This window comes from Echeneis naucrates, unplaced genomic scaffold, assembly GCF_900963305.1.
Source record: "Echeneis naucrates unplaced genomic scaffold, fEcheNa1.1, whole genome shotgun sequence".
Taxonomy (NCBI): Eukaryota; Metazoa; Chordata; class Actinopteri; order Carangiformes; family Echeneidae; genus Echeneis; species Echeneis naucrates.
The window spans coordinates 214,751-223,521 of NW_021780169.1; positions in this window are offsets into that span (position 1 = coordinate 214,751).

Consider the following 8,771-nt stretch of genomic DNA (forward strand, 5'->3'; position numbering starts at 1 on the left):
TGTAGAATTCTCATGTTGAAATAGTGTTAAATTCAATATTTGTTTACATTTCTCCTACCAAAGCCGTCCATCCAGGACACGCCAGATATGCCAGCCATCCGTCCGTCCGAGATACACTGGCTGTCCCAAAACTGTGAGACAAAAAAAAAAATTCACAACTTCCTTGTTTCAACATTTATTTTTCCATGATCATGTAGAATTCTCATGTTGAAATAGTGTTGAATTGAATATTTGTTTACATTTCTCATCCCAAAGCCGTCCGTCCAAGACACGGCAGACATGCAAGTCATCCGTCCGGGACACGCCAGACATGCCAGCCTGCTGTCCAGGACACGCTGGTCGTCCGGGACGCGCCAGCCATCCAAGACAGGCCAGAGACCCCGACCGTTCCAAAACTGTGAGACAACAAAAAATTCACAACTACATTGTTTCAACATTTACTTTTTCCATGATCATGTAGAATTCTCGTGTTGAATTGAATATTTGTTTACATTTCTCATCCAAAAGCCGTCCGTCCGGGACATGCCAGTCATCCTTCCGGAACACGCCAGACACGCCGTGCGTCCGGAACACGCCAGACACGCCGTGCGTCCGGAACACGCCAGACACGCCGTCCGTCCGAGACACGCCAGACATGCCAGCCATCCGTCCGGGACACGCCAGACATGCCAGCCATCCTTCCGGGACACGCCAGACATGCCAGCCTTCCTTCCGGGACACGCCAGACATGCCAGCTTGCCGTCCGGGACGCGCCAGCCATCTGAGAAACGCCTACCGTCCGAAAACTGTGAGACAACAAAAAATTCACAACTACATTGTTTCAACATTTATTTTTCCATGATCATGTAGAATTCTCATGTTGAAATAATGTTGAATTGAATATTTGTTTGCACTTCTCATCCCAAAGCCATCCGTCCGGGACATACCAGTCATCCTTCCGGGACACGCCAGAAATGCCAGTCATCCGTCCGTCCGAGATACACTGGCTGTCCCAAAACTGTGAGACAAAAAAAAAAATTCACAACTTCCTTGTTTCAACATTTATTTTTCCATGATCATGTAGAATTCTCATGTTGAAATAGTGTTGAATTGAATATTTGTTTACATTTCTCATCCCAAAGCCGTCCGTCCAAGACACGGCAGACATGCAAGTCATCCGTCCGGGACACGCCAGACATGCCAGCCTGCTGTCCAGGACACGCTGGTCGTCCGGGACGCGCCAGCCATCCAAGACAGGCCAGAGACCCCGACCGTTCCAAAACTGTGAGACAACAAAAAATTCACAACTACATTGTTTCAACATTTACTTTTTCCATGATCATGTAGAATTCTCGTGTTGAATTGAATATTTGTTTACATTTCTCATCCCAAAGCCGTCCGTCCGGGACATGCCAGTCATCCTTCCGGAACACGCCAGACACGCCGTGCGTCCGGAACACGCCAGACACGCCGTGCGTCCGGAACACGCCAGACACGCCGTCCGTCCGGGACACGCCAGACACGCCAGCCGTCCGAAAAATGTGAGACAAAGAAAATTCACATCTACCTTGTTTCAACATTTATTTTTCCATGATCATGTAGAATTCTCATGTGGAAATAGTGTTGAATTGAATATTTGTTTACATTTCTCATCCCAAAGCCGTCCATTTGGGACACGCCAGACATGCCAGCCATCCATCCGGGAAACGCCAGACGCGCCGTTTGTCTGAGATACACCGGCCGTCCCAAAACTGTGAGACAAAAAAAAAAATTCACAACTACACTGTTTCAACATTTATTTTTCCATGATCGTGTTGAATTGAATATTTGTTTACATTTCTCATCCCAAAGCTGTCCGTCCGGAACATGCCAGCCATCCGTCCGGGACACGCCAGACATGCCAGTCATCCTTCCGGGACATGCCAGACATGCCAGACATGCCAGCCGTCCCTCCGGGACACGCTGGCCGTCCGAGATGCGTCAGCCATCCAAGACAGGTCAGACATGCACGCCGGCCGAGACACGCCAGTCTGGCGTATCTCGGACGGCCGTCTTTGGGATGACAAAATGTAAACAAATATTCAATTCAACACTATTTCAACATGAGAATTCTACATGATCATGGAAAAATAAATGTTGAAACAAGGTAGTTGTGAATTTTTTTTGTCTCACACTTTTGGGACGGCCGTTGTGTCTTGGACGGCTGGAATGTCTGGCTTGTCTCGGATGGCTGGCACGATTCGGCCGGCCGGCGTGTCTTGCGTGTCTGGGACGGCCAGCGTGTTTTGGATGGCTGGCGTGTCCGGCGTGTCTCGGACAGCCCGTGTGTCTGGGGCAAGAAGCATTTCTGGGGGGTATGGCATGTCCGGGACCCTCCATTTGTTATAATACTGCGCCATTGATAGTTTTATTCTCTCAATATCCACTGTAATCTTGGAACCTGCAGTGTACATTTACACGCCATCCGTTACAAGGGAGTCGTGGATAGGACTTAGGCGCAGTTTCTTCCTGGAACGAGCCCTTTTCTCTCCATCACCATGAGCTCCTGTGCTGACAGTGAGGAACTGGAACTTTGCGCCGCTCACTCTCCGTCAGGTGCTTGGCGGCCTGAGAACCAGAGAAAACAAAGACAAGCATGAGAAAACGTATGACTTGGGCTCAGCTGACCGGGCCCTTCAAGCCGGCGTCTGACCAGACCAGGTGCAGGAAGTTGACGGGCTTCAGCTGGTGTGTCTCGGCTGACACACCAGACATGCCGTCCGTCCGAGACACGCCAGCCATCCCAAAACTGTCGGGAAAAATAAATGTTGACACAAGGCAGTTGTGAATTTTTTTTTGTCTATGATCATGGAGAATTCTCATGTTGAAATAGTGTTGAATTGAATATTTAGCATTTCTCATCCCAAAGCCGTCCTTTCGAGGCACGCCAGACATGCCAGCCTGACGTCCGGGACGCGCCAGCCATCCAAGACAGGCCAGACATGCCAGCCATCCGAGAAACGCCGACCTACCCAAAACTGTGAGACGACAAAAAATTCACAACTACATTGTTTCAACATTTATTTTTCCATGATCATGTAGAATTCTCATGTTGAAATAGTGATGAATTGAATATTTGTTTGCATTTCTCATCCCAAAGCCGTTCGTCCGAGACATGCCAGACATGCCAGCCATCCGTCCGGGACACGCCAGACATGCCAGCCATCCGTCCGGGACACGCCAGACATGCCAGCCATCCTTCCGGGACACGCCAGACATGCCAGCCATCCTTCCGGGACACGCCAGACATGCCAGCTTGCCGTCCGGGACGCGCCAGCCATCTGAGAAACGCCGACCGTCCGAAAACTGTGAGACAACAAAAAATTCACAACTACATTGTTTCAACATTTATTTTTCCATGATTATGTAGAATTCTCATGTTGAAATAATGTTGAATTGAATATTTGTTTGCACTTCTCATCCCAAAGCCGTCCGACCGGGACATACCAGTCATCCTTCCGGGACACGCCAGACATGCCAGTCATCCTTCCGGGACACGCCAGAAATGCCAGTCATCCGTCTGTCCGAGATACACTGGCCGTCCCAAAACTGTGAGACAAGAAAAAATTCACAACTACATTGTTTCAACATTTATTTTTCCATGATCATGTAGAATTCTCATGTTGAAATAGTGTTGAATTGAATATTTGTTTACATTTCTCATCCCAAAGCCGTCCGTCCAGGACACGCCAGCTATGCCAGCCATCCGTCCGTCCGAGATACACTGGCTGTCCCAAAACTCTGAGACAACAAAAATTCACAACTACATTGTTTCAACATTTACTTTTTCCATGATCCTGTAGAATTCTCGTGTTGAATTGAATATTTGTTTACATTTCTCATCCCAAAGCCGTCCATTTGGGACACGCCAGACATGCCAGCCATCCATCCGGGACACGCCAGACGCGCCGTCTGTCTGAGATACACCGGCCGTCCCAAAACTGTCGGGAAAAATAAATGTTGACACAAGGCAGTTGTGAATTTTTTTTTGTCTATGATCATGGAGAATTCTCATGTTGAAATAGTGTTGAATTGAATATTTTGCATTTCTCATCCCAAAGCCGTCCTTTCGAGGCACGCCAGACATGCCAGCCTGCCGTCCGACACGCGCCAGCCATCCAAGACATGCCAGACATGCCGTCCGTCCGAGACACGCCAGACATGCCAGCCATCCTTCCGGGACACGCCAGACATGCCAGCTTGCTGTCCGGGACGCGCCAGACATGCCAGCTTGCCGTCCGGGACACGCCAGCCATCCAAGACAGGCCAGACATGCCAGCCATCCGAGAAACGCCGACCGTCCCAAAACTGTGAGACGACAAAAAATTCACAACTACATTGTTTCAACATTTATTTTTCCATGATCATGTAGAATTCTCATGTTGAAATAGTGATGAATTGAATATTTGTTTGCATTTCTCATCCCAAAGCCGTCCGTCCGAGACACAGCAGACATGCCAGCCATCCGTCCGGGACACGCCAGACATGCCAGCCATCCTTCCGGGACACGCCAGACATGCCAGCTTGCCGTCCGTCCGAGATACACTGGCTGTCCCAAAACTGTGAGACAAAAAAAAAATTCACAACTACCTTGTTTCAACATTTATTTTTCCATGATCATGTAGAATTCTCGTGTTGAATTGAATATTTGTTTACATTTCTCATCCCAAAGCCGTCCGTCCAGGACACGCCAGACATGCCAGCCATCCGTCCGTCCGAGATCCACTGGCTGTCCCAAAACTGTGAGACAAAAAAAAAATTCACAACTACCTTGTTTCAACATTTATTTTTCCATGATCATGTAGAATTCTCATGTTGAAATAGTGTTGAATTGAATATTTGTTTACATTTCTCATTCCAAAGCCGTCCGTTCGAGACACGGCAGACATGCAAGTCATCCGTCCGGGACACGCCAGACATGCCAGCCATCCGTCCGGGACACGCCAGACATGCCAGCCATCCTTCCGGGACACGCCAGACATGCCAGCTTGCCGTCCGGGACGCGCCAGCCATCCGAGAAACGCCGACCTACCCAAAACTGTGAGACGACAAAAAATTCACAACTACATTGTTTCAACATTTATTTTTCCATGATCATGTAGAATTCTCATGTTGAAATAATGTTGAATTGAATATTTGTTTGCACTTCTCATCCCAAAGCCGTCCGACCGGGACATACCAGTCATCCTTCCGGGACACGCCAGACATGCCAGTCATCCTTCCGGGACACGCCAGAAATGCCAGTCATCCGTCTGTCCGAGATACACTGGCCGTCCCAAAACTGTGAGACAACAAAAAATTCACAACTACATTGTTTCAACATTTATTTTTCCATGATCATGTAGAATTCTCATGTTGAAATAGTGTTGAATTGAATATTTGTTTACATTTCTCATCCCAAAGCCGTCCGTCCAGGACACGCCAGATATGCCAGCCATCCGTCCGTCCGAGATACACTGGCTGTCCCAAAACTGTGAGACAACAAAAAATTCACAACTACATTGTTTCAACATTTACTTTTTCCATGATCCTGTAGAATTCTCGTGTTGAATTGAATATTTGTTTACATTTCTCATCCCAAAGCCGTCCATTTGGGACACGCCAGACATGCCAGCCATCCATCCGGGACACGCCAGACGCGCCGTCTGTCTGAGATACACCGGCCGTCCCAAAACTGTCGGGAAAAATAAATGTTGACACAAGGCAGTTGTGAATTTTTTTTTGTCTATGATCATGGAGAATTCTCATGTTGAAATAGTGTTGAATTGAATATTTTGCATTTCTCATCCCAAAGCCGTCCTTTCGAGGCACGCCAGACATGCCAGCCTGCCGTCCGACACGCGCCAGCCATCCAAGACATGCCAGACATGCCGTCCGTCCGAGACACGCCAGACATGCCAGCTTGCTGTCCGGGACGCGCCAGACATTCCAGCTTGCCGTCCGGGACACGCCAGCCATCCAAGACAGGCCAGACATGCCAGCCATCCGAGAAACGCCGACCGTCCCAAAACTGTGAGACGACAAAAAATTCACAACTACATTGTTTCAACATTTATTTTTCCATGATCATGTAGAATTCTCATGTTGAAATAGTGATGAATTGAATATTTGTTTGCATTTCTCATCCCAAAGCCGTCCGTCCGAGACACAGCAGACATGCCAGCCATCCGTCCGGGACACGCCAGACATGCCAGCCATCCTTCCGGGACACGCCAGACATGCCAGCTTGCCGTCCGTCCGAGATACACTGGCTGTCCCAAAACTGTGAGACAAAAAAAAAATTCACAACTACCTTGTTTCAACATTTATTTTTCCATGATCATGTAGAATTCTCGTGTTGAATTGAATATTTGTTTACATTTCTCATCCCAAAGCCGTCCGTCCAGGACACGCCAGACATGCCAGCCATCCGTCCGTCCGAGATCCACTGGCTGTCCCAAAACTGTGAGACAAAAAAAAAAATTCACAACTACCTTGTTTCAACATTTATTTTTCCATGATCATGTAGAATTCTCATGTTGAAATAGTGTTGAATTGAATATTTGTTTACATTTCTCATCCCAAAGCCGTCCGTTCGAGACACGGCAGACATGCAAGTCATCCGTCCGGGACACGCCAGACATGCCAGCCATCCGTCCGGGACACGCCAGACATGCCAGCCATCCTTCCGGGACACGCCAGACATGCCAGCTTGCCGTCCGGGACGCGCCAGCCATCCGAGAAACGCCGACCTACCCAAAACTGTGAGACGACAAAAAATTCACAACTACATTGTTTCAACATTTATTTTTCCATGATCATGTAGAATTCTCATGTTGAAATAGTGATGAATTGAATATTTGTTTGCATTTCTCATCCCAAAGCCGTTCGTCCGCGACATGCCAGACATGCCAGCCATCCGTCCGGGACACGCCAGACATGCCAGCCATCCGTCCGGGACACGCCAGACATGCCAGCCATCCTTCCGGGACACGCCAGACATGCCAGCCATCCTTCCGGGACACGCCAGACATGCCAGCTTGCCGTCCGGGACGCGCCAGCCATCTGAGAAACGCCGACCGTCCGAAAACTGTGAGACAACAAAAAATTCACAACTACATTGTTTCAACATTTATTTTTCCATGATTATGTAGAATTCTCATGTTGAAATAATGTTGAATTGAATATTTGTTTGCACTTCTCATCCCAAAGCCGTCCGACCGGGACATACCAGTCATCCTTCCGGGACACGCCAGACATGCCAGTCATCCTTCCGGGACACGCCAGAAATGCCAGTCATCCGTCTGTCCGAGATACACTGGCCGTCCCAAAACTGTGAGACAACAAAAAATTCACAACTACATTGTTTCAACATTTATTTTTCCATGATCATGTAGAATTCTCATGTTGAAATAGTGTTGAATTGAATATTTGTTTACATTTCTCATCCCAAAGCCGTCCGTCCAGGACACGCCAGATATGCCAGCCATCCGTCCGTCCGAGATACACTGGCTGTCCCAAAACTGTGAGACAACAAAAAATTCACAACTACATTGTTTCAACATTTACTTTTTCCATGATCCTGTAGAATTCTCGTGTTGAATTGAATATTTGTTTACATTTCTCATCCCAAAGCCGTCCATTTGGGACACGCCAGACATGCCAGCCATCCATCCGGGACACGCCAGACGCGCCGTCTGTCTGAGATACACCGGCCGTCCCAAAACTGTCGGGAAAAATAAATGTTGACACAAGGCAGTTGTGAATTTTTTTTTGTCTATGATCATGGAGAATTCTCATGTTGAAATAGTGTTGAATTGAATATTTTGCATTTCTCATCCCAAAGCCGTCCTTTCGAGGCACGCCAGACATGCCAGCCTGCCGTCCGACACGCGCCAGCCATCCAAGACATGCCAGACATGCCGTCCGTCCGAGACACGCCAGACATGCCAGCCATCCTTCCGGGACACGCCAGACATGCCAGCTTGCTGTCCGGGACGCGCCAGACATTCCAGCTTGCCGTCCGGGACACGCCAGCCATCCAAGACAGGCCAGACATGCCAGCCATCCGAGAAACGCCGACCGTCCCAAAACTGTGAGACGACAAAAAATTCACAACTACATTGTTTCAACATTTATTTTTCCATGATCATGTAGAATTCTCATGTTGAAATAGTGATGAATTGAATATTTGTTTGCATTTCTCATCCCAAAGCCGTCCGTCCGAGACACAGCAGACATGCCAGCCATCCGTCCGGGACACGCCAGACATGCCAGCCATCCTTCCGGGACACGCCAGACATGCCAGCTTGCCGTCCGTCCGAGATACACTGGCTGTCCCAAAACTGTGAGACAAAAAAAAAATTCACAACTACCTTGTTTCAACATTTATTTTTCCATGATCATGTAGAATTCTCGTGTTGAATTGAATATTTGTTTACATTTCTCATCCCAAAGCCGTCCGTCCAGGACACGCCAGACATGCCAGCCATCCGTCCGTCCGAGATCCACTGGCTGTCCCAAAACTGTGAGACAAAAAAAAAAATTCACAACTACCTTGTTTCAACATTTATTTTTCCATGATCATGTAGAATTCTCATGTTGAAATAGTGTTGAATTGAATATTTGTTTACATTTCTCATTCCAAAGCCGTCCGTTCGAGACACGGCAGACATGCAAGTCATCCGTCCGGGACACGCCAGACATGCCAGCCATCCGTCCGGGACACGCCAGACATGCCAGCCATCCTTCCGGGACACGCCAGACATGCCAGC